Source organism: Boleophthalmus pectinirostris, unplaced genomic scaffold (assembly GCF_026225935.1).
Source record: "Boleophthalmus pectinirostris isolate CB_2022bp ecotype Guang Dong unplaced genomic scaffold, ASM2622593v1 HiC_scaffold_23, whole genome shotgun sequence".
Classification (NCBI taxonomy): domain Eukaryota; kingdom Metazoa; phylum Chordata; class Actinopteri; order Gobiiformes; family Gobiidae; genus Boleophthalmus; species Boleophthalmus pectinirostris.
In genome coordinates this window covers 36,832,265-36,856,069 of record NW_026571207.1, presented here as the reverse complement: position 1 = coordinate 36,856,069, position 23,805 = coordinate 36,832,265, and the positions used below count along the sequence as shown (strand labels likewise).

Below are 23,805 nucleotides of genomic sequence, written 5' to 3'. Positions count from 1 at the left end.
CAGGACTATTCCAGGTCTAAAACAAGACTATTCCAGGTCTAAAACAGGACTAAAACAGAACTATTCCAGGTCTAAAACAGGACTATTCCAGGTCTAAAACAAGACTAAAACAGGACTATTCCAGGTCTAACAACAGGACTATTCCAGGTCTAAAACAGGACTAAAATAGGACCAAAACAGGACTATTCCAGGTCTAAAATGGGACTATTCCAGGTCTACAACAGGACTAAAACAGGACTATTCCAGGTCTAAAACAAGACTAAAACAGAACTATTCCAGGTCTAAAACAGGACTATTCCAGGTCTAAAACAAGACTAAAACAGCACTATTCCAGGTCTAAAACAGGACTATTCCAGGTCTAAAACAGAACTATTCCAGGTCTAAAACAGGACTATTCCAGGTCTAAAACAAGACTAAAACAGCACTATTCCAGGTCTAAAACAGAACTATTCCAGGTCTAAGACAGAACTATTCCAGGTCTAAAACAGGACTATTCCAGGTCTAAAACAGGACTAAAACAGAACTATTCCAGGTCTAAGACAGGACTATTCCAGGTCTAAAATCTAGATTACTTTAGTTTTCTGTTATGTTATAAAGTCTCGTACAACTCTGCCTGAAGAGGTTTTAGATGCCATCCATGATTGTTTGAGTAATCTAGCGATCTCTCTCTGGCCCTCCTTACTGTTAGTTGAAACATTCTGTGCAAGGCTCCGCCCACATGCCTACATCCCCCATGCAAGAACATGATACAAAACTAAAAACAACTGGACAAACCTGCTGTGATGTGCAGGAGTTTCGTTAGTGGGATGATAGTAATGTGATAGTGCTCTGACGGGGGAGTGACTTAGCATGGGGAGCAAAGGAAGGGGAGACTCAGCACTAAAAACAGAAGGGAAACAGAAAGGTGATGTATACCTTCTTTAAACAATACTTAAAAGAGAGAGAGATACTTTATTGAGCCTGAGGGAAATTCAAGTTTTGCAAAACATCACATCCGGGACCCGTAAATCGTGGTCTATCTGCTCCTGTGGCTGACTAGCTGGCACACTGAGCACTTTTTAAACTTTAAAAAAAATAATAATAAATAAATCTGCATTTTTAACTTAACATTTTGGAGTTTTGACCAGCAAAGAAATGCAGCTGTGCAGTTCAAAGGACCAGTGGTGTAGTGGGGATTTTTTAATTGGGGGTAAGTGATTTGTGACATCATCGATGTGATGAACCCTGCCCCCCATCCACCTCCACCCAAAAGTCATATGGGTCATTCCACACCAAGTCTCCAAATGCCGACGCCCGACCATCTCAGATTTGACTGAAAAACTTCTAGGAGGTTCACACAAAAACAGAAAATCAGACATCTAGTCTTTCTAAGGGGCCGTCCACATGACAATGTTTTTTGGTCAAAATGAAGAAGTTTGTATTTGTTTTGGTCTTTCGTCCAAACAGATTTGGCGTTTTGGGTGGGTGAAGATGGAGTTTTTTGTGAACGAGTTCCAGAGTGGAGAAATCTGAGAACGCTGGCGTTGTGTTGTCGTGTGGACGAGCAAACCACAGCTTTTGTAAAACGATGACGTCACGATCCCGTCATCGCCATGGTCCTCTGATGCAGTGAAGCCCGCAGCCCTCGAACTGGCCTCCACGGAGAGCCACTCCTGTCACCCTACAACCGAGACACGCGCTAATGCTAATGGTAACAACACGCACCACAGATTACGCACACAGATCAACTACGTTTCTGCGTACAAACACGTTTCTGCATTGGCAAGTCTTCCTCCACACAGCTTTGTTCATATTTGTTTACGTTTTACAGAAACAAAACTTTAAACCGCATGGCTAATTTACATAAACTAAGAGCTCAAAAAAACTGCTCGCTCTTGTGCGCTGATGCGGTTCAGCTTCTGTCAGACTAAAAGACTCGACTCAGTGGAATATGAGCCCGGTAAAGCAGAAGTAAACAACAAGGCCAAAAATTCAAGTTAATGCATCTGATATAAAAATGTATTGAACAGATACATATGTACTCTAGTTTATGAAACTGTTGACCTTTTTTCTGTACCATTTTTGGTTCTAAAGTTCCATATGTTTTTAAACAGACCATGTATGAAACATGGAACAAAAATTATTTCCCAAATTTCAAACACCTGCAAATCATGTCAATAAATGGATGTATTTCATCATATCTTGTGTTATTTCCATCTTTGAACTGTTGATGAAGGGACAGGATTTTTCCAAAAAAAAAATTATTTAAAATGATAAAAATTTGCTTGGAAGGACTGACATATTTTATATAGAAATAGTTTCCTTTCATTTTGAAGTAATATTAAAGTATTCAGAAGAAAAAAGCGACAAATGATGCAAAATCATGCACCTTCTACTTGTTTGCACAATTTTACTTTTCCCTCCGTTACCATGACCTTTCTTAATAAAAAATCTCATGACTCAAAAAGTAAGAGGTTTTTCAACCTAATCTTGTACCATATGGTAGAAAACTATATGAAGCAAATATTCAAACCAGTTTGTTAAGGATATGGAAGTGAGAACCAAGAGTTATCACTGTTTGGATTTATTGCCCAAAAAGTGCTGCATATTTCATTCCCTCTGTTACTGACATGAGTTTTTAAATTTTTTGTCAACAACTTGAAAGAATATCACAGGTTTAACTTGACCCTGTTGGAGTGTAACTCTTTCCTACATTCTGATACTTTACTTATTTCAATAGTTCCTCTAGTTTCTGAATAAGAGACATTTGAATGTCAAAAATCTGACCCTGTTTCCCTCCGTTACCACTTGACCGGACCCATATATAGGTTCTTTCTCTGACTTATGTTTAACTTTTGCAAAACAAAATGGCTATATTTCTGGGATACATCTGAAATCTGCTAAATTATGTTAAAGTTTAAAAAATGGTGATGAGATTTGCATTATTAAATATTATTATCATTGTTACAGCGCCACATACAGGTGTGGCACATGTATTTCATCGTTTTCACTCAGTGCTCCGTTGTCGTGTGGACGTGAATATTTACTGATCTGACACGTGTGTGGACGCACATTTTTTTCAACCCGCAAAGAAAAAAACCTAGGAGCTTTGTCGTGTGGACGTAGCCTAAAACAATCCATTATATGTTGGTGGGTGCTGTCATTTTTTTGGTATAACATGGTAAAGATGGTACCAAATGTATTTTTTTCATTTTGAACACTTAATATCTTATAGAGCGTTCATCACAGAGGCTCAGCTTTAAAAGTCCAAAGTGTGTGTCTGAAGGTTTATGTTCAATATCAAACCTCTGTCGTTGAAATTGCACTTTCCACAGACCTTCAAAGACACCCTCACATTTGAAGAGTAAAATTTTTTAGCAAATTCAAGCCCCCAGAAATGTGTGATAAATCAAAAGTACATGTGTAAAAGTCCAGATTCTACAAGTACATTTGACAAATTTTAACCACTGAAAATTTGAAGGACCGATCTTAAATAGTTTGAATCTGAAAATTCTGCTCAAAACAGGTCAGAGAGGAGTTGACAAAATATTTTTTAATGACAAAACTATAAGGAGTTGGGAGCTCAAATTTGGGATTTTTCCTGTTGGAAAATCTGTGAACCTCCTAGAATTTTTTCAGTCAAATCTGAGATGGTCGGGCGGGGGCATTTGGAGGTTTGGTGTGGAATGACCCATATACTCAACTTGACAAGCTGAAATACATACAGGTGTCATATAGATTGTTTATTAAAAAAACAAAAAAAACAAAAAAAAAAACATGGCCACTTGACTAGAGAGTTTTTTCCTAAGAGACTGTGCTCTTGTCTGTTCTGCTATGGGTGACCATCTCTTCCACATGTCCTCTGTCCATATCGTGAACTTCAGTGTTGTTGGTGCTGGCTGGTTGCTCACACAAAGTCTCTGGCTTGGGTGTCTGTGTCTGAATGCTGGTGGTGTCTTTCTGAAAATAAAAATCTATATTTTTCTGTTGAGTTGCCATTTAAGTGGAGGACTAAAACAGAAATGCACAACACATGATAAGTTACGTCTTTGTTCTAGTTTTTTTTTTGTTTGTTTCCTCAGGTCAATGACGATCATGAAGGTGGGTGTTTGTGTGTGATTGTGTGTGATTGTGTGTGTTAGTGGGTGTTAGTGGGTGTTTGTGTGTGATTGTGTGTGTTCGTGGGTGTTTGTGTGTGTTTGTGTGTTCGTCCCCTCATGTCTCAGGTCACCATAGGACAGTAGTGCAGATATCAGTTTATGCAGGTTGTTTTCACTGTTGCCAGTAGCTCCAGTTTGACATTTAAGTTGTAGCTATTTTATATTTGTTATTTTTTTATATCTCACGTCCAGAGAAGTGGGTGGACGACGTACCCACACGTACCACGCCCACTACACCCCTGTGAAGGACACAAGTAAGGGACTGTTGGATGTTGTGAAATGAACTGAAATGTTTGTTTTTCTTCTTCAAGAGACAAAGAGGCTGAGGAGAGGCTTTCCTGTTGTGTGTCCAGAGCTCACCTGCTCCCCCTGGAGGCTGCTGTGATGCTGCATGTAACAAGCGGCCTGTTTGTTACTATAATAATCACAATGCACTTTCATTCACTTTGCACTTTATATATATATATATTTACATTGTACTTTTATAGCACGCAGCACTAATTTGCACATATTAAGAATTGCACACGTTTGTATTGTTTTAAAAAAAAAAAATTATTGAAAACCGGTCCAACGGGCACTTCCTGGTTTTGTGGCCGCCGGTCTGCGGAGATCCACCAGAACATTACAATTGGGTATCGTGTGATATATGTGCCGCATTTTAAACTAGAAAAGCAGTCAGAGAGCGCAGACCTCCGCCAAGGACTATCCCCATTTTTTATATAAATTGCGATAAAATCAGTCTTCTGGATCAGATCAGGATCAGCCTTTGGAATATGAAAGAGGATCCCATTGTCCATCCCTGAGTCAAATTTCATGGGGTTTGGTCAATAATTAACCGAGATTTTGAGAAACAAAATTTTTGGCCCCATTTACCACAATGTTAACTAAAATTTCAAAGTGATCCAGAATCCAGGATTTCTTCCGGATCACCCCCAAAATGAAATCAGTTCTTCCTTTTCACATTTCCAACAAATCCTGAAAATTTCATCAAAATCGGTCCATAACTTTTTGAGTTATGTTGCTAACAGACAAACAAACAAACAAACAAACAAACAAACAAACAGACAAACGCCGGCAAAAACATAACCTCCTTGGCGGAGGTAATGAGTTGTGTCTTGTGTGTGTTTGCGTGTGTGTCATGTGGGTATTTTAGAGTGTGAGAGTGGTATGTGTGTGCATGTTTGTTATTTGTTAGTGCTTTTACTTACCCGTGTCTTCTGTCCAGGTGTCTGGCTAAAAGATTCCCCGGGGGACAAAACACCTTCTAAGAGTTCCGAGCCGACTCATCACGGCGGACATCGGGGTATGTTTGGTTATGGGTATTTAGTTGGAGGATTTTAACTTAGTTTTATACAGCTAAGGTTATTTTACATCCCTTGGAGTTTTAATGGTTTTATCCAGTGGTTTATAAGGCGCCTGATCGTATTATTCTATGTTCTGCTGCTGGAAAGACCTGCTGCTCCCTATCCTCCCTGCATTTTTGTTGTTGTTTTGCACCGCACTTTTTTGCACTTTTGGAGAATTGAAAAAAGAAATACAAATTGTGGACCACGCCAAACCTGCCTCCATCATCTTTATTTGTGTTTCCCACTGCAATCCAGCCGCTCTACCCGTCTTGGTCACACTGCAGGACACAGAGGACACAGAGGAGGGACACTTTTGTCCTGAGGGCTGTTACACTCCTCACACTGCTCTGACACTGGATCTGATGACTCTACCTGTGGAGCTGCACTCAGACTTCTGTTTGAACATTTCTGTTATTATTGCATTTCACTGCTCAGTGTATTTAAACTGCCCTCAGGGACAAATGTAAGATTTCAGATGGACTTTGACCTGCAGTGTGAACATGGTCATAAATATTTAGATTCTTGTTTCTACCACTGTGTGTTTTTCTGCAACACTGTGAATGAAAACATCATCAAGTTCACCCCAATGTGACCCCCCCCCCCCCTTCCCCCAGAGGCTGTGTGTGTGGGTGTGTGTGTGTGTGTGTGTGTGTACATGTGTGTGTGGGGAGGGGCTCTGCACATAAGCTGATGCAAAGATGGAAATCAGAGGGAAACGTGCCACAGCAGAGCCTCCAGGCCTGGTGTTACTCAGACTGTGAGCTGTAACAGGGATGCAATCAGGACCACCGCAGGACCAGGGACACATCACACACCCTTGCCGACTCACCCCCCCTCTGTGTCACCCCCTCACCCACCCTCTGCGTCACCCCCACCCCCGACCCCTCTATCCCCGGGCTCCAGCGCGCCCACGTCCCACTCAAATGCTGTGCGTAACATGTCACAATGATTGCGTTTGATTCTTGACTCTTTGTTCATCCTTTCAGAGAGTCGTCATTAGCACTCGCATTGTTACAAGCCAACATAATCCAAAACACACAGAGGGCCCGCTGTGGCTCCTCCTCTTGTCACTATCGATCTGTCCAGAGCTTTGCAAACTTTTCACACCAAGTGCTAAGAAAATCCTCACTTCAACGAGTACAACTAGATCTAAACTAAGTCCATACCACGGATAATTCTATGTTAGGTCTAAACCAGGTCTAAACTAGGACTACACCGCAGAGTATTAGTTTTAAATCAGGACTGACTTAAGGAAGGACAAACATTACAATGAAATGTACACAGAAGAAGCCTGGTTTGTTCTGATGCAGTGATTCGGGGATTTGAATCCAGATACAATAATACAAGTCAAACTACATTTTTGGCTAAATAGAAAAAAGCAGAAACAGGGACAATGAAAATATTTGTACTTTTGTTTTATTTGAAGTGAATAAAGAATGACTACAGTGTTGCAGCGCTTTAAGGAGCTTTGACAAACCTGTAAAGAGCATTACAAGAGAAAGGCAGTTTTATTATTATTAATTCTTTCCCCTTTGGATGCCCACTAGGAACAACCCATACATATATTTCTAGGGCTACCCTTGGAGCATAATTGCATAAAAGAAAACAGACTTCCAAAAGTGATTATAAATGATTTTCACACTCATGAACTCATGAACACAGACATATTTGTATCTCTGGAAACCTTAGATCAGGGGTGCTCAATATGTCGATCGCGATCTACCAGTCGATCGCCAAGGTCGTGTGGGTAGATCGCCGTGTCTCGTCTCGGACTCGTGTTTGGACTCGGTCTTGTCTCTCACTCGAGGTCTGACACTCAACAAGTGTGATCATATTTCATTACGGCCGCTGCTGTTGGTAATAAACTTGTAGCGGGTGCAGGAGCGTGTGGGGCGTCTCAGTGCAGCCTGTGCGCTCATTTGAAACCCGCGGAGACTCTACGGCACATCACAAACACACACGCTCCCTATGCACGGCTCGTCTGCAACAGCGTGTGCCCTCGTGTACCAGCGTGCATCACAGGGCAGGTTCAACTTCCTAAACATCCTACCTGTCCATCTGCCTCACGTCAGCACGCCGCCCCTCGCCTTTTCACGCTCTCGCTCCTTCCTGCGTACAGCGAACACAAGCCCCTCCCACAGTGCGGCTGATTAGAAGAGCAAGACCAAACGTGAAGCAAAAATGGGTTTAAATTTGTGTTCCAGTGTTGGCACAAAGCAGGTCTACAGCATAGAGCGGATCTACAGAACAGACCTACTGCCACATTTGGCTGAAGTTTGTCTAACAAAAGTGCACAAATGCATCTGTGTTTGTCAAGATGTGTGTTTGGTTTGGTAAACGTGCAGAGGCTGGTAAATATCACTGCAAAACCAGAAAAGAATGAAACTCCAGTTTGGAACTTTAAAAAACAGGTTTAAAAATCTTCCTTCACTTTTTTCACAGTTTTGTGTAAAGTGCCAGAGGAAGTTCTCTTAAAGAAGAGGTTCTCAAACTGTGGGGGAGGGTCCAAAAAAGGGGCACAGAGTGTTTCAGTGCAGTTTGCTTGGCTTTGTATTAGGTAGATCATTTTGACTTGGTCATTTTGTAAGTAGCTCACATGCTGAAAAAGTGTGAACACCCCTGGATTAGACTCTGAACTCTTCATTTCTGGATGTTTAAATGTGATTCAACTCATTTACAGGTTTATAACAGCTCACTGAATATGAGAGTTTACCTGGTCAGGTGCAAAATCGAAAACAAAAAAACAACATTAAGCATCTGATATCTGCATGTTCTGAGTACTATATTCATAAAAAAAAGTAAAAATATACTTTGTCAAAGTATTTAAACAGATTTCATATCACCAGATACAGTACAGACAAGTGTACACCTGTTTTTACCTGTTGTACACCTGTGTGGACCTAATTCATTTTTCCCATTTAACTTATTCAACTCATTTAGATTATTATAATATCATAATATAATAATAAAACTCTTCCTCGTCAGTGGGTGTTCAGTATTTGTCATTTTGGTTACTTTCTCCACGTAAGCTTTTGTTTCTGTAGCAAATTCTGTCATTCATCGCATCTTGGAAAAAAAAAAAAACTGAAATATTTTAAAGGACTTGCCTGACCAACATCCAGATTTCAGGGCAATTTTGCTACATAATCAAGTATAAATTCCTGGATAGTTTGTTGGGATATCACAGGACTCCATACAGACACATCACCGGCATTCACACCTTCGTAAGTTTCACTCTTCGTACGTTTCAAATTCCGTCGCTGTCGCTGTTTTCCACTTTATAATCAACTTCATCATCACTTTGAAATCTATAAAAGTCACTTTATCTAAACTTTTCCATAAAATACGCCCACTCCTCATTATTTCTAAAACTGCACTGCAATCTTTCCATTCCACGTGTTTCGTGTTGTGTTTTTTCCGGAAGCTACAATCGTCACTACTTCGATTAACTTCGGAAAAAATCGGCGAAAACGTTTCCTGGAATCCTATCAGTCAGTCTAGTGTGGGTTGTAGTGGCCTCCACCTATCGCAGCCTCTGTTTACATGTGAAAAACGGAGAAGTTTCTAATGTTTGTCAAATCACGTCTTTAGTGAAACGGCGGAGGTGTCAAAAGACGTCATTAAGGAAACAAGGGGGACGTCAAATGTCGTCTTCATAGGAAAAGAGTTAATACTTTTGCTTGATTCATTTGTATTTCCATCTTGACATGGAGGAACAGTGGCTCTACTCCAAGTTCCAACCCAAAATCAAAGAACTGATGTCTTTGCAGTTTAATAATGAGTAAATCAGTTTAAATATGGTTCAAACTGTAGCTGCAGACTTGAAGGTTGTTTATGAGCAGCTCTGGACCTCGCCCCACTATTACTATTTAATCCCACGTGTTTAAAGTGTGTGTGGCCCTCCCCCTCAGAGACCACCCCCTGAATAAAACATGTTAATAATCAGACTAAAGTGTCCCCTCATACATTATGTACAGCGGAATCAGGCTGTCCATGTCCACACTAATGTCCCTCAGAGAAGAGCAGCACGGGACTGTCCTCTACCGCTGTCCTGCTTTCAACCATGAAAAGAGTAAGTAGGTCATTTACTTTTAAAATTATAATCAAAATTAAAATTGGACACTGCAGTTTTCTAAGGTGGATGTGAGCGGACGTTCTTTTATTAGTGCTGCTTTTGACTCTGTCCATTATGGGAGACTGTGACCAGGACTGGGTGGGCATCTCTGGTACTGCACTAAACTGGTTCAAGTCCTATCTAGAAAACAGGAAGCACTTTGTTGAAATTGGACACTGTGTCTCAGATCACATGGCGGTGACCTGTGGGGTGCCCCAGGGGTCGATCCTGGGACCCCCTTTGCTCCATATCTACATGCTGCTGTGAATACATAATGCATAATAATGTGTCATACCACAGCTCTGCAGACGACACTCAGATCTACATCTCACTGCAGCAGGAGAATGTGGACTTATGGATTCACTCTGTAACTGCAGCCAACAGATCAGTGTGTGGATGCAACATGACTTTCTCCAGCTAAACTCAGACATGACCAGTGTTGGGAAGTTTACTTTTAAAATGTATTCCCCTACAGATTACAGATTACATACCCCAAAATGTAGTTTGTAACGTAATCCATTAAATTACTTAAAGTTAGTAACGTAATCTGAATACTTTGGATTACTTGATATTGTCATGTTTTTTAAAATGACATGAATGTAACAACCACATCCTGAAAATTCTTGTTTGTTCTCTTCAAATTGTCTGTTGAGCCAAAGTCTCCATGAATAAGATACTGTTTGCTGTAGAAAAGCAAAGATGAAGCTCTTCACATAAGATGTTTTGTCTGCTAAAAGACAATAAAAAGCCCAGTCTTTCCTTAACCAGATTAAAAATATTATTGATAGAGAAATTATTTCTATATGAGATCACTGGTTTTAGTCCTGGGTTTAGTCCTGGTTTATACCTGTTTTAGACCTGTTTTAGTCCTGGTTTAGTCCTAGTTTAATCCCAGTTTAGTCCTGGTTTAGTCCTGGACTGGGTTAGTCCTGGTGTTAGTTCTGGTTTAGTGGCACACAGGAGGAGGCGCGGTCTACGCAGAGTACGCGAGAAACGGCGCACGGGAGGATGGCGGTGTTTGCGCAGTAGCTACGGAAGGAGACATGGTTCGCTCGTTCTCAGGTTGATGACAATGATAAAGGTTTATGTTTGTGTGTGTTTCTGTGTATTTGTGTGCATGTCTCCTCACATCTCAGGCCAGTATAGGACAGTAGTGCAGATATTATGCACCTATGCAGGTTGTTTTCACCAGTGCCAGTAGCTCCATTTGACATTTAACTTGTAGACGATTTTATATTTGTTATTTTCTTTTATATCTCATGTCGGGAGAAGAATATCCAAGACACGTTTTTACCTGTGCTCTGCTGGTTCTGTTGTACTGGCTCTTCGACCTCGTCCACTGTGTGACTGATGCCGCCAACGTTAACATGACGTTTACATCGCTCTTACTGCGCGTGTTCTGTTTGGGTTTCCGGCAATAAGTGGAATTACTGAAATAAAAAAATAAATAAATGAGATGTAGCACAAAATGTGAAAACAGGAAAATACTGACTTTTAATCCACTTATTTCAGCAAAGTAATTGTAATCCATTTACCACTCACTGAAACAGTAACTGTAACCGAATACAGTTACTCATAATTTGTACTCTGACTGGGTAACTCTGGTACATGTAATCTGTTACTCCCCAACACTGAACACGACTGAGACTTTAAAGCGGCTCTGCTTGTGTAAAAGTCTCTCCATGGCCTAACACCAAAGTCCATCTCCAACATGTTAGTGCTGCCTCCTGGTGCAGTTTGGTTAAAGCCGGACGTACACTGTGCGATTTTTGACCCTTTTTGAGCTGATTTTTCACTTGTGCGACTGTTTTGGGGATCGGGCTGAGTTTTGGCTTCATCGTGTGTCGAAAACCAATTAATACCTCATGACCAGCTCCCGATTGACATCCATAGGTCGCCTCTCGTGAGGGTTTCACTCTGTTGAAGTCGTTCCACGAGCCGATTTGCCAGAATCTGTCAGACTGAGCATGTGCGGACACAGAAGAGGAAGCAGGATATGAGGTTGTGGAGGACGATGGCGCCGGCGACTGTTTTGGACACAGGACATGGAGGCGCAGCTAATCGAGCAACACAGAACACAAGTTTGGTGAAAAACTTGATACTACCTACCTCCAGTTCCCTCTGAAGAACTGACAACCCGTACTGCCCACATCTGCCCACGTCTGCCCACGTCTGCCCAGACATTTCTTTGACCAGATTTGTCGTCTCTTCTTTTTGGGTTTGTCTGTGCAGAGAATGGCACAAATTGCCAAAGGCAGTGCGTCTGTTTTTTGCCTGGATCAACATTGTGTCTCCGCACGTCTGTGGTTTTCTAATTCCGTGGTTTTCTACTTCTGGAACAACAACTCCGGTCATTATGTGATCGTACAGTGTGCGCAGGCAGGTCACATCTGAGCATCGGTTCGTTCAGTGTGAGAACATGATTCGTGAGCTGTGAACTTTTAAACCCTGCGATTTGGTCGTACAGTTTAAGTTGGGGCTGAGTGACACAACCGAAAATATCGCACAGTGTACGCCCGGCATTAGTCCTAGTTTAATCCTGGTTTAGACCTGGTTTAGTCCGGGCCTCCTGCTGGTGCCCAGAGTCAGGACTAAACATGGGGAGGCAGAGTTTCAGTTTTCTGCAGCTAAAACCTGGAAAGTCTTGCTGAACATGTGAGACAGGCCTCTGCTTTGACAATGTCCAGGCTCAAAATGCTAAAAGGTTTTTATTCCACGCACTTCTCTTTTAATGTTGATTTTATGGAGATTATTTATGTTCTGATATGTTTGGATTGTGATTTTAATGTCTTCTTATACTGTAAAGCACTTTGAATTATTTTGTGTATGAATTGTGCTGTACAAATAAACTGTCTGTTTTAGATGAATATTGTGAACTACAGAGCAAACAGAAGCATAATATGTCTGCTTCAAAGTCTGCTTCACTTGTACCCGGTGCTGTGTGTCCTCTGCATGTGAAGTGTGTCCTGTTTTCTCTTCTGTTTCAAACCGATTTGTCCCATTCACCGATGCAGAGAATCAGACACACAAGTCAGTTTTAAAACACCACACTTAAAGATTCATGTCCACCTTCAGCAGCAGATGTTTGGAGCTCGTGGTCAGATGTTCCTCAGAGACTCTTAAACATTCATGTGTCAGAGGTGTGAATGGACCTGCATGTGTGTCCCCTCCTCTGTCCTGTACACACACTGTCCCCTGTGTCTCTGAGTGTGTCTGTAATGTCTCTCTCGGTACACCTCTGTCCCCTGTAATGTCCTGCTGTGTGCACCGCTGTGTCCTCTGGGTCCTGTCCTCCGGTGACTCTCAGAAAGCTCTTTGTCCATTAGGGTTCCATCAGACCAGTGTCACAGTTTTAAATCACTGACCTCGGTCTGAGTGCTCCTTAAAGCTGCACTATCACTCTCCCACTTAAAGAACATTTAACACTCAAGACATTTCCACTATATTGCTTTAAAGTAAGAACTCCTTTTCAAATAATGTGAGCTACAAAACCGTCTGTAAACCTGTTGAGAAAATGTCCCCTGACAATTCTAGTCTGTTTTATGCTCCTCAGATGATGACATATGCAGTATCCAGTGTTGGGGAGTAACAGATTACATGTACCAGAGTTACATAATCAGAGGACAATTTATGAGTAACTCTATTTAGTTACAGTTACTCTTTAAGTGAGTGGTAATTAGATTACAGTTACTTTGTTGAAATAAATGGATTACACAGAGGGATTTTCCTGTTTTCACCTTTTGGGCTAAATCCCCCTTTTTTTTTTTTTTTCTCGGTAATTTCACTCATTGCCGGACACTAAATCAGGTCTAAACCAGGACTAAAACCAGGACTAAAACCAGGTCTAAACCAGGTCTAACCGAGGACTAAAACCAGGTCTAAACTAGATCTAAACCAGGACTAAACTAGGACTAAACCAGTTCTAAAACCAGGGCTAAACCAGGTCTAAACCAGGACTAAACCAGGACTAAAACCAGGTCTAAACAAGGTCTATAACAGGATTTAACAGGACTAAATCATTCTGTGTGGACTGTGTCTCCTCCTTTTCTATCAATAATATTTTTTATTTGGTTCAGTAAAGTCTGGACTTTTTATTTTCTTTTAACAGACAAAACATCTTATGTGAAGATTTCCTCGTCTTTGCTTCTCTACAGCAAATCAAGTAATCCAAAGTATTCAGATTACATTACTCACTTTAAGTAATTTAATGGATTCTGTTACAAACTACATTTTGGGGTATGTAATCTGTAATCTGTAGGGAAATACATTTTAAAAGTCACCTTCCCAACACTGGCAGTATCCTTCTTCACCTTTTATTATTGAGCAAATGAAATGAAGAGTATGAAGATGAAGAGTCCAGGTGACACATACAATACGAAGCATAGCTGTAGTGTAGGTATATGCATTTTTTTGGATTAAAGTTTAAGCAAAGAAAATGAACATTTACAGCAGTAACAGTATATGTCCCTGTATGTAGCACACACACACACACACACACACACACACGTCTGATTGCTCCACTCCAGCCGGTGTATGGACTGAATAGACTGGTTTATCTTAAACAGGACTAGTGCAGGTGATGTGGTGAACTTCATCCAGGGCAATAATAAATATTTATGATAAAACTGTGAATAATGGACACTAACTGAATAAATAAATAAATAAATAAATAAATTGTTAAATGTTATGCACAGTGAACCATTACCAATAAGAATAATGAAAGTGCTATACAATAAAAATACAGTGTGCGGGCAACACCTGCAACACACACACACCACACACACATACACAGTATATGCACATGCACATACAGTATATACACACAGTATATACACACAGTATATACACACAGTATATACATACAGTATATACACACAGTATATACACACAGTATATACACACAGTATATACATACAGTATACAGATATTTCCTTCATTTCATCACAGTGTTGATGTTTCTTTAACAGGATCTAAGGATCAGGATTCAATAAAGTTCACAGTCAGGTGAGCAGAGTGCCGAGTCTGACGTGACTCCCTCTAGAGTCTGTACCACGAGACAGGTGCATCCTTAAGGCAGGGTCTGTCAACAGGCCCATGGGTCAAATCCCACTTGCCAATAGGCGAGTTTCAGCTGACGTCATTGTTATTAAAAGCCCGCGTTGCATGCTGGGAAATATTTTGGTCGGAGGCAAGAAACAGGATAGTGGTCAAACACAGTGCGTAACCTCGCATATTTATCCCCGATAATGATACTTTCCTGCTGCATTATTGGATGCACAAATAGAAGCACGGAAAGAAGGAAAATGTCTTTTTCATATTCTGAGTGAAAAGAACCACTAACGGTGAATTAAACGGCTTTCAAACATTCGCAGAGCAAACGTAGAAGATCCTAACAAACCGTGGACTCCAACAAGTTCAACAACACATCGAGACTCTTGGAGGTTTTCATCTTTTCTGCTGTGAATGGCCCAGGAGTTTCCACCAAGTCATTGTGGATATCGCCAAAGTGAATATTTGTCCAGGTAGTTGGCGATTCTGACCAGAAATTTGGTTTGGTCCACCTTTTGTCGGGGTTGAAAAGGGGTGATTTGGTCGTCCATCGATGCTTATGACCAATTTCTGGTCAAATGGTCTTGGGTCCTCTGCCGTTAGAGTGGATAAATAACCGGGATCAATACCCTTTACGTGTTTTCTCGCTCCGTCCGTCATGTTGAATTAGTGTTTATTGCCGCCGACCAAAATAATTCCCAGCATGCAACGCGCGCTTTTGTCAACAATGAAACTCACCTATATAGACCGACCCACGGCCCAGTTTTCCTTCATTTATAAAATAAGTGCATTTTTCTGCGACACACTGGCAGTGGCTCCACGGAGCTGTGTGCCACACACTAGTCCAACACCTGTTCATGGCCAAAGTGTTGCCAAGGCCATTTGTCTAATAGATTAGGGTGATGCTGTTTTCTTTTTTAATATTCTCAGATACAAGGCTGAAGGTGCTGACACTGTGCCCTCCCAGTGCCCAGCTCCTGAGAGCACGACTCTCTCTCACCTGCACATGTCCTTCATCTGTCAGCCACACAGAGACACAGAGAGTCCATCAGAGAGGGGCCCCGGGGCCTCCTCCACACAGCCTCAGCTTTCATCCCTCACAGGGAGGAGGAGGGGGGTGACTAGACCCACTTGGCCCACACACCCCCACACCCCCACGAGAGAGAGAGAGTCTGATCTGAGCCTCACGTCTCACACTTCTCACAGAACGAACTATTAACACATAACAGATTTAGATCACGTGCTTACCTTTTATTGTTTTGAAAATGTATGTTTATAAGTTTCACTTTTGTTTTTGACACACTGAGCCTCCCTGTGTTAAGTCACTCCACCTTCAGAGCACTATCACAACACTCACTATCACTGCATCCTGCTAATGAAACTCCTACACATCACATCAGGTTTGTCATGTTGCTGTGTACAGTTTGTATCATGTTCATCACATCATATTTATGGAGAATTGTGGTGCAGAAGCAATGGTGATGTAGGCTTGTGGGTGGAGCTTTGGACAGAACTCTACAGCTAACCATAAGGAGGTCTGAATAGGGCCCAGGAGAGATCTCTAAATGAATCAAACATGTATGAATGCATGTTTTTGATGAGGGAACACTGTTATAGCTTCAAAAAGCACATTTAGCATAAGACCTCCTCTTTAAACCTTTCTCAAACTGAATCACAGTTTTGAACACAACCCAAACCAGAGCTGCATCTGTTGTGTTAGATTGTTGTTGTTTGTTCTTTATTGCAATGGAAAACCTAAAATAATGCATCTTCTGAATGGGCTTGCACCTCCACAAACCTGACTCTTATTCTGCCTCCCGCTTGTTTCCAGAGAAATGTTGTTCCCATCTTTGTCATCTGTCGCTGTGGAGAAAGGGCCTCATTCATGAAACATTCTTATGAACAAATTTGTGCTGAAGACCTTCTAACAAACATATTTGGCATTCACAAATCTTTTTCTTAACTGAAAATGTTCTTGTGGAAAAACAAATCCTACAAACAGTCGTAAGAACAAAAATTCCAATGTTTTAGAATATTATTACTCTGATAAAGCAGCTAACAATTCTAGTTCCTCCATGACTATAAGTTGTAGATTTTCTTAAATTATTTCCTATAAACATATCATGTGACCAAAGACATATTAATTTTCTATGTAAATGAATTGTAAATGAATATGGAGGTGTGCGTAGCTGGGTGTTGGTGAATTAAACTGTCACTTAAGAAGGAATTTGGATACATAAGAACACTTTTGAATCTGGGGCAGAGTTCTCTCAGCATCTTGTGGAAGATAAACACTTTTTATATTGTAGCTAAGTCTGGCTAAAACATAGGACGAAGGCAGTAAATTGTGAAAAAGATACAATTCTTTATTTTAGATAATATTAAAAGAGCTCATTTTACATATTTTTAAAAAAGGTACACATTCAAAAAGGTGCTGTAGTATATTTCTTTTACATTTAAAGTGTTAGGTGCGTGGTCTTAAGTGCTGCAAATTTAGAGGTTTTAAAGTGCAAGGTGCTACTACACTGCACTATTGCACAAACCACCCCAGCCAATAAATATACACTATAGCAAGTACACTAACTCTACAGATAAAAGGTACTATGGAATCATACTTTGCGAGAGAACTTCAGACTTACGAGACAATAACAAGAGAATTTTAGAGCAGAAACAAACAGCAGAAGAGTAATCTGCCACACAGAAAGACACTGATTACCACACATGCCATCAAATGACATCAAATGACACCACCACCAAACATACACCACCCAGGGCTTCTACCTGGATTTTAGGAGAGTACCCTGGATGGGGCCAGGGGCGGAGCATGGGAGCGGCCGCCGTCACCAGCGCCTACTCCAGACGACACACGCCTTTAAACGTAATAAACAGAAACATCGCTTTAAAAGAGTTCTAAGAGAAACATTGAAGGAACCACTCCAGTACTTACACGCACCGCGTTCACAAGCCACCGAAAGCCCCGACTGCCACACTGTGGCGTGCGCAGCCTTTTCTAATCACTAATCAGTGACGCATTCACGGACGCCTTACGGTCGGACAAAAACAACTAACACCTGCTAACCTCCCGGTTATAATAAGAAAAGATTCATGAATGAGCCCTGGTGTTATGAACTATGGCTTTAACTTTCTATTTCCATGGAACTCCAGAAAGTTCCATACTGTACGTCCATACTGTCTCGATACAGTATGGACATGAAGCTCCTGTTACACTGTACAGCAAACACCATGTGTCACCATCAGGCCAAGTTACAGGTCAAAACTGTGGAGAGGCGCCCTTAACAATTCATGTTTTCAATTTATTTATTTATTTTTGAATTAGCCTCCTAGATCTGGAACTCCTGCATGGCATACTTTATACTTTCTCTTTGTTACTGGGGCATAAAAAAAGAAAGAATTAAATTTGTGTAATATTTTTTACATTTTTATGTTTATATGTCCATATATGATATATAAAACATTTATTTTATGTTTTAATCATTTTGATGGAACACAATAATTGAATAATAATTTGAAAAACGAAAAACAAAAAAACAAACTCTTTATTAAATGTGTTGGACATAGGACATGGATTTATGAGGTACAATACCTTAAACTGAACAGACATGGAACACGTTTAAAGCCACACTGTAGAACATTCCAGACAAAGCAATAACATCTCCATAGAGACAAGCAGATAGTCAAACCCCATTACAAATGTTCCACAGTGCACCTTTAAATGTCACACAGTTTCATCCCTAGGGGTGTCAAATTATCGCGTTAATTGCGATGAATTCATTACAGTCATATTTATTGTGTTATGTTTTTTAATCTTATTTTTAATCTCTAACTTTACTGTTTCTGTATGTGAGTTGTCATATTATAAAATCTGTTTTTATGTGTTGTTAGGACACAGTCCTGCTCCGCTCGCTCCCGCAAACAATAGTAATTTTCATTCCCGTTTCCGCCTGCATCTGTGATAAACCTGCACACGTCTGATCTGAAAACATCACGACACAGACACAGAACAGACTCACCATCAGCATCAACATCCTCTGTCACAGAGAGAACACTCACATTCCACTGAGTCGTGTCCTTTAGTCCAACAGAAGTTGAACCACATCAGCCACAAGAGCGTTTTTTTCTTCGCTTAATTTATGCAAATTAGCCAGGCGGTTTTTAGTTTGGTTTCTGTGAGACTTGTGCAAATCTGCATTAAACACATTCTAATGTCAAACGGGCTGATGTGGCTCTAGAGTGGTGATGTTTATATGTTGTAAAGTTGAGTTAATTATGCAGATTAGTAATAGTAATAATAATGATGATACTTTAATGATAGTATGAAAATAATGTAATAATGAATTTAAATGAAAATACCTCAAGTTGAAGCTTTTCTCAGCAATTTTTAAGTGAGATTAAAAAAGAGATTAATTAGATTTATTAATTACAGATCATAATTAATTAAACTCTCAATTTTTGTAATCACTTGACAGCACTAATTACAACAGATACTTTTCTGCTTAACCGATTGGAAAGAAAGTGTAATCACCAAATCCTTGCTTCACTCAAATAGACAATGTTGGCAGGATTCAAACCTCCACAGGATTTCAGTTTCACAATGGATTTCAGGCTCGTCACCTTAACCTCGCTGCCACAGCAACAACAGCACAAGCTGTTACATGCTTTTAGTTGCTTTAAAACAAACATGAGGTAGTGTGGCCGAGTGGTCTAAGGCGCTGGATTTAGGCTCCAGTCTCTCTGGAGGCGTGGGTTCAAATCCCACCACTGCCATGACGTCTTTAGTTGCAAATCTTGTTGGAACTATTTCTTTCCACAGAAGTGGAGAAAATCCCAGCAAAGACAACTTGTTAAAAAGTTGAACTTAACCCAGTGACAAATTGAGCCCACATGGCTGACTGTGGTTGATTGTTAGAAAGCCAATATCCCTCTATGGACTTCTAGTCTGTTTCCTCAACCACATGCCCACTACAAGAAGACATCTTTGGACAAATGCAGTGAAAATGTGAGACTAACAATGGCAGGCAACGAAGAACAGTTTATGTCAAATGTTGTTAAATGCAGTACAATATGTTTGGTTCTATAACAAATCAGACTGGAGATGCTGGGGATTGAACCCAGGACCTCATACATGCAAAGCATGCGCTCTACCACTGAGCTACATCCCCTGCCTTTCCACTAGGTCCAAGCAATGTAACTTTAGCAAATGGAGACCACTATTCAAAGGGTGCTGCTGATAAAAAGTTAGCTGGAGATAGAACACTGAACTTCATACCTGCTAATCATATGCTCCTGCCCTGATCTTCATACCCTAAACCTGCACTGAACGAACTTACCAATGAATGCAACTTTTGCTACTCGAGATTCTGCACTGGAAAGTGTGCCATAAAAGCTGAGTGGAGATTTCGAATCCATCGCCTTAACCTCTCGGCCACAGCAACATCAAAGCAAGTAGCCAGTTTCGTGGAAACCTCCCAGAGCCTGGTCTCATTGGAGACTGGGTTCAAATCCCACCACTGCCAATTGGCTCCCTGATGCCAAGATGAGCATAGGTAGAGTTAGAAAAGCATAGAAAAGCTATGGAAACAGAAACAATAGATTAATGACAGTGTGGGTCGGTATTGAGGCAATGCACTCAACACTGAAGGGATTTGATAACCCTGTGGCATCATGACAACACAGTCACATTAGAGATTTCTGTGTCTTCACACATGGATCTTACAGTGGAATGGAATGCTACTGCTTCAAATCACATCAGAGTCTTTGTTTTCTTGATACTTTGTGAGATTTGTGCAGCAAAACAAAGAAAATTATTGAGTGCATGTAAGCTACAACAGTTGATCCTGAAAGAAAAGTATTCCCATACCGGGAGTTGAACCCGGGCCGCCTGGGTGAAAACCAGGAATCCTGACCGCTAGACCATATGGGAAAGACTGGTTAGCACTTTTGACCTATTGGTCACTTTAATAATCAAGTACAGCGACTGTGCACGGCGTTGAGATGAACTGTGGTGGTGATCTCTGTTTCGACTGTCACAAGCAGATAATTGGAGACCACCATGTGCTGCCATATGCCTAGCAGCAAAAGCTATGGAAGGAAAGTCAGCAAACAAAGCAAATAGGCAGTATGGAGGTAAACTCCCAGAGACCACATAAAGTGACCTCACACAGTCATGTTACATTGAATTATTGGTTACGTGGTGTTCTGTGCTTTTATCACGTTAGAGATGGTTCATGTTAAACTTTTCAAAGATTATACGTGTGCGGGTCATACACACAGACCGTATATATGAATGGACAGATATTGTCGCCCCCTAGCGTTTTGGCAGTGAATTACTTCGCGGTGCACAGACCTCGACGCAGATCCATAAATCAAAATTGACGGCAATGGCGGCAGTGCGCGTTGAGTCAACGCAGAAATATACTTCAGCCTTGAGAAAGCCAATATCGCTCTGTGGACTTCTAGTCTGTCACCTTAACCACATGCCCACTACAAGATGACATCTTTGGACAAATGCAGTGAAAATGTGAGACTGACAATGGCAGGCAACGAAGAACAGTTTATGTCAAATGTTGTTTAAACACAGCAGTACAACATGTCTGATTCTATAACAAGTCAGCCTTGCGATGCTGGGGATTGAACCCAGGACCTTGCACTTGCAAATCATGTGGTCTCCCACTGAACTACATCCACTGGCCTTCACATTATGACAACAAATACTTTTCTGGTTACCTGATTGGAAAGACAGCCAAAAACATTGGCCAGAGTGTAATCACTCAAACACACGTTGCTGACAGGATTCGAACCTGCGCGGGATCATCCCAATGGATTTCGAGTCCATCGCCTTAACCTCTCGGCCACAGCAACATTAAACAATTTGCCAGTTTCGCGGAAACCTCCCAGAACCTGGTTTCATTGGAGACTGGGTTCAAATCCCACCACTGCCAATTGGCTCTCTGATGCCAAGCTGAGCATAGGTAGACTTTGTGACCTTCCTCCCTGTTGTAGGCTTTCCAACAGCCCCACTGGATAAACTCCTCTGAGAGACTCTCTCAAACATTGACCTTCAATCTGAATGTTGATCTGCGTTAGAACTAAGATGCTGCCTTTATGCACAATCAAACATCCCTGATTGTTGACAGGAGTCAAACCTGAGCAGGGAAATTTCAATGGTCAGTGTTTTCTTGATACTTTGTGAGGTTTGTGCAGCAAAACAAAGAAAAGTGTGCTAGCCTTTGACACTCAACTGTCCTATTACGTTACCTTAAGAGCTGTAAATGTGCACTAGCCGTGGAGAGTTACATTTTGGAAGGAATGATTGTCACACACCTGAGTACTCTCAACATGTGGAAAGCACCACTGCACACAGTCAAAGACTGTGATGGCTGAGAACTGAATCTGGATCAACTGCTTGGAAGTCAACTATGCTAACCACTATAAAACCATCGCAACATCATCGCAAGTCACTAAATGTGATAGTGAGAGTAGTCAGTGAAATGATATGGTGACTCCATACAAACAAAATCCCATCAAAATAACATATAGTTAGCAGTAACAAGACAGAGAATGATTGAGTGCATGTAAGCCACTACAGTTGATCCTGAAAGAGAAGTATTCCCATACCGGGAGTTGAACCCGGGCCGCCTGGGTGAAAACCAGGAATCCTGACCGCTAGACCATATGGGAAAGACTGGTTAGCACTTTTGACCTATTGGTCACTTTAATAATCAAGTACAGCGACTGTGCACGGCGTTGAGATGAACTGTGGTGGTGATCTCTGTTTCGACTGTCACAAGCAGATAATTGGAGACCACCATGTGCTGCCATATGCCTAGCAGCAAAAGCTATGGAAGGAAAGTCAGCAAACAAAGCAAATAGGCAGTATGGAGGTAAACTCCCAGAGACCACATAAAGTGACCTCACACAGTCATGTTACAGTGAATTATTGGTTACACAGTAGTGTGGTCAACTGGTCTAAGGTGCTGGATTAAAGCTTGGGTTCAAATCCCACCACTGACAGTTGGCTCCCTGCTGCCAAGGTGAGCCAAGGTAGGCTTTGTTGTGTGTGTGTGTGCTATTCCTTTCCACAGAAGTCAAGACTAGTAAACTCACAGTGAAGACAACATGTAAAAATTTTAACTTAACCCAGTGACAAATTGAGCCGTGGTTGATTTTTAAAAAGACAATATCGCTCTATGCACTTCGAGTCTGTCACCTTAACCACATGCCCACTACAAGATGACATATTGGGACAAACACAGTGAAAATGTGAGACTGGCAATGACAAACAAGGAAGAAACGTTTACGTTAAATGTCACGTAAACACAGACGTACAATTTGTCTGATTCTCTAAAGACAAACTGCTGATGCTGGGAATTGAACCTCATACATGCATGCATTCTACACTGAGCTACATCCCCTTCCTTTCCACACGAGCAAACTAAGTCCAAGCAATGTAACTTTTGCAAACTGAGACCACTACACAAAGGCTGCCATTTATAAAATCTAACATGGAGATAGAACACTGAACTTCATACCTGCTCAGAATACACTCTAGCACTGACCTTCACACCCTAAACCTCCAATTACCAAAGTGTGTCGTAAAAGCTCTGTGCAGTGGAGATGCTGGGGATTGAACCCAGGACCTCATACATGCGAAGCATGCGCTCTACCACTGAGCTACATCCCCTATACTCCTTTACTGTTATTACAACTAGGGGTGTCAAATTATTGCATTAATTACAATTAATTAATTACAGTCATATTTAGCACGTTATGTTTTTTAATTGTGTTAATCTCATTTTTAATCTCTAACTTTACTGTTTCTGTATGCATGTTGCCTTATTATCCAACAGAAGCTGAACCACAAGAGCGTCTTGTTTTTCTTTTCTCCGCTTAGTTTATGCAAATTAGCCATGTGGTTTTTAGTTTAGTTTCTGTGAGACTTGTGCAAATCTGCATTAAACACATTCTAATGTCAAACGGGCTGATGTGGCTCTAGAGTGGTGATGTTTATATGTTGTAAAGTTGAGTTTATTTATGCAGATTAGTAATAGTAATAATAATGATGATACTTATATAAAAACGTTAAAGATAGTATGAAAATAATGTAATAATGAATTCAAATGAAAATACCTCAAATTGA

General features: G+C 40.9%; 6 non-coding genes across 6 annotated transcripts; 1 reads left to right on the top strand and 5 right to left on the bottom strand.

Annotated features, from left to right (window-relative positions):
* The first annotated feature begins 19,351 nt into the window (after positions 1 to 19,351).
* Positions 19,352 to 19,433, top strand: trnal-uag (transfer RNA leucine (anticodon UAG)). Its single transcript has one exon. It is a non-coding gene; the product is annotated as a tRNA-Leu (tRNA).
* Positions 19,434 to 19,756: 323 nt separating this feature from the next.
* On the bottom strand, positions 19,757 to 19,828 carry trnaa-ugc (transfer RNA alanine (anticodon UGC)). The gene has a single exon. It is a non-coding gene; the product is annotated as a tRNA-Ala (tRNA).
* A 689-nt stretch (positions 19,829 to 20,517) lies between these two features.
* On the bottom strand, positions 20,518 to 20,589 carry trnae-uuc (transfer RNA glutamic acid (anticodon UUC)). The gene has a single exon. It is a non-coding gene; the product is annotated as a tRNA-Glu (tRNA).
* An 856-nt stretch (positions 20,590 to 21,445) lies between these two features.
* On the bottom strand, positions 21,446 to 21,527 carry trnas-cga (transfer RNA serine (anticodon CGA)). The gene has a single exon. It is a non-coding gene; the product is annotated as a tRNA-Ser (tRNA).
* Positions 21,528 to 22,274: 747 nt separating this feature from the next.
* Positions 22,275 to 22,346, bottom strand: trnae-uuc (transfer RNA glutamic acid (anticodon UUC)). The gene has a single exon. It is a non-coding gene; the product is annotated as a tRNA-Glu (tRNA).
* A 931-nt stretch (positions 22,347 to 23,277) lies between these two features.
* Positions 23,278 to 23,349, bottom strand: trnaa-cgc (transfer RNA alanine (anticodon CGC)). Its single transcript has one exon. It is a non-coding gene; the product is annotated as a tRNA-Ala (tRNA).
* Positions 23,350 to 23,805: the final 456 nt, after the last annotated feature.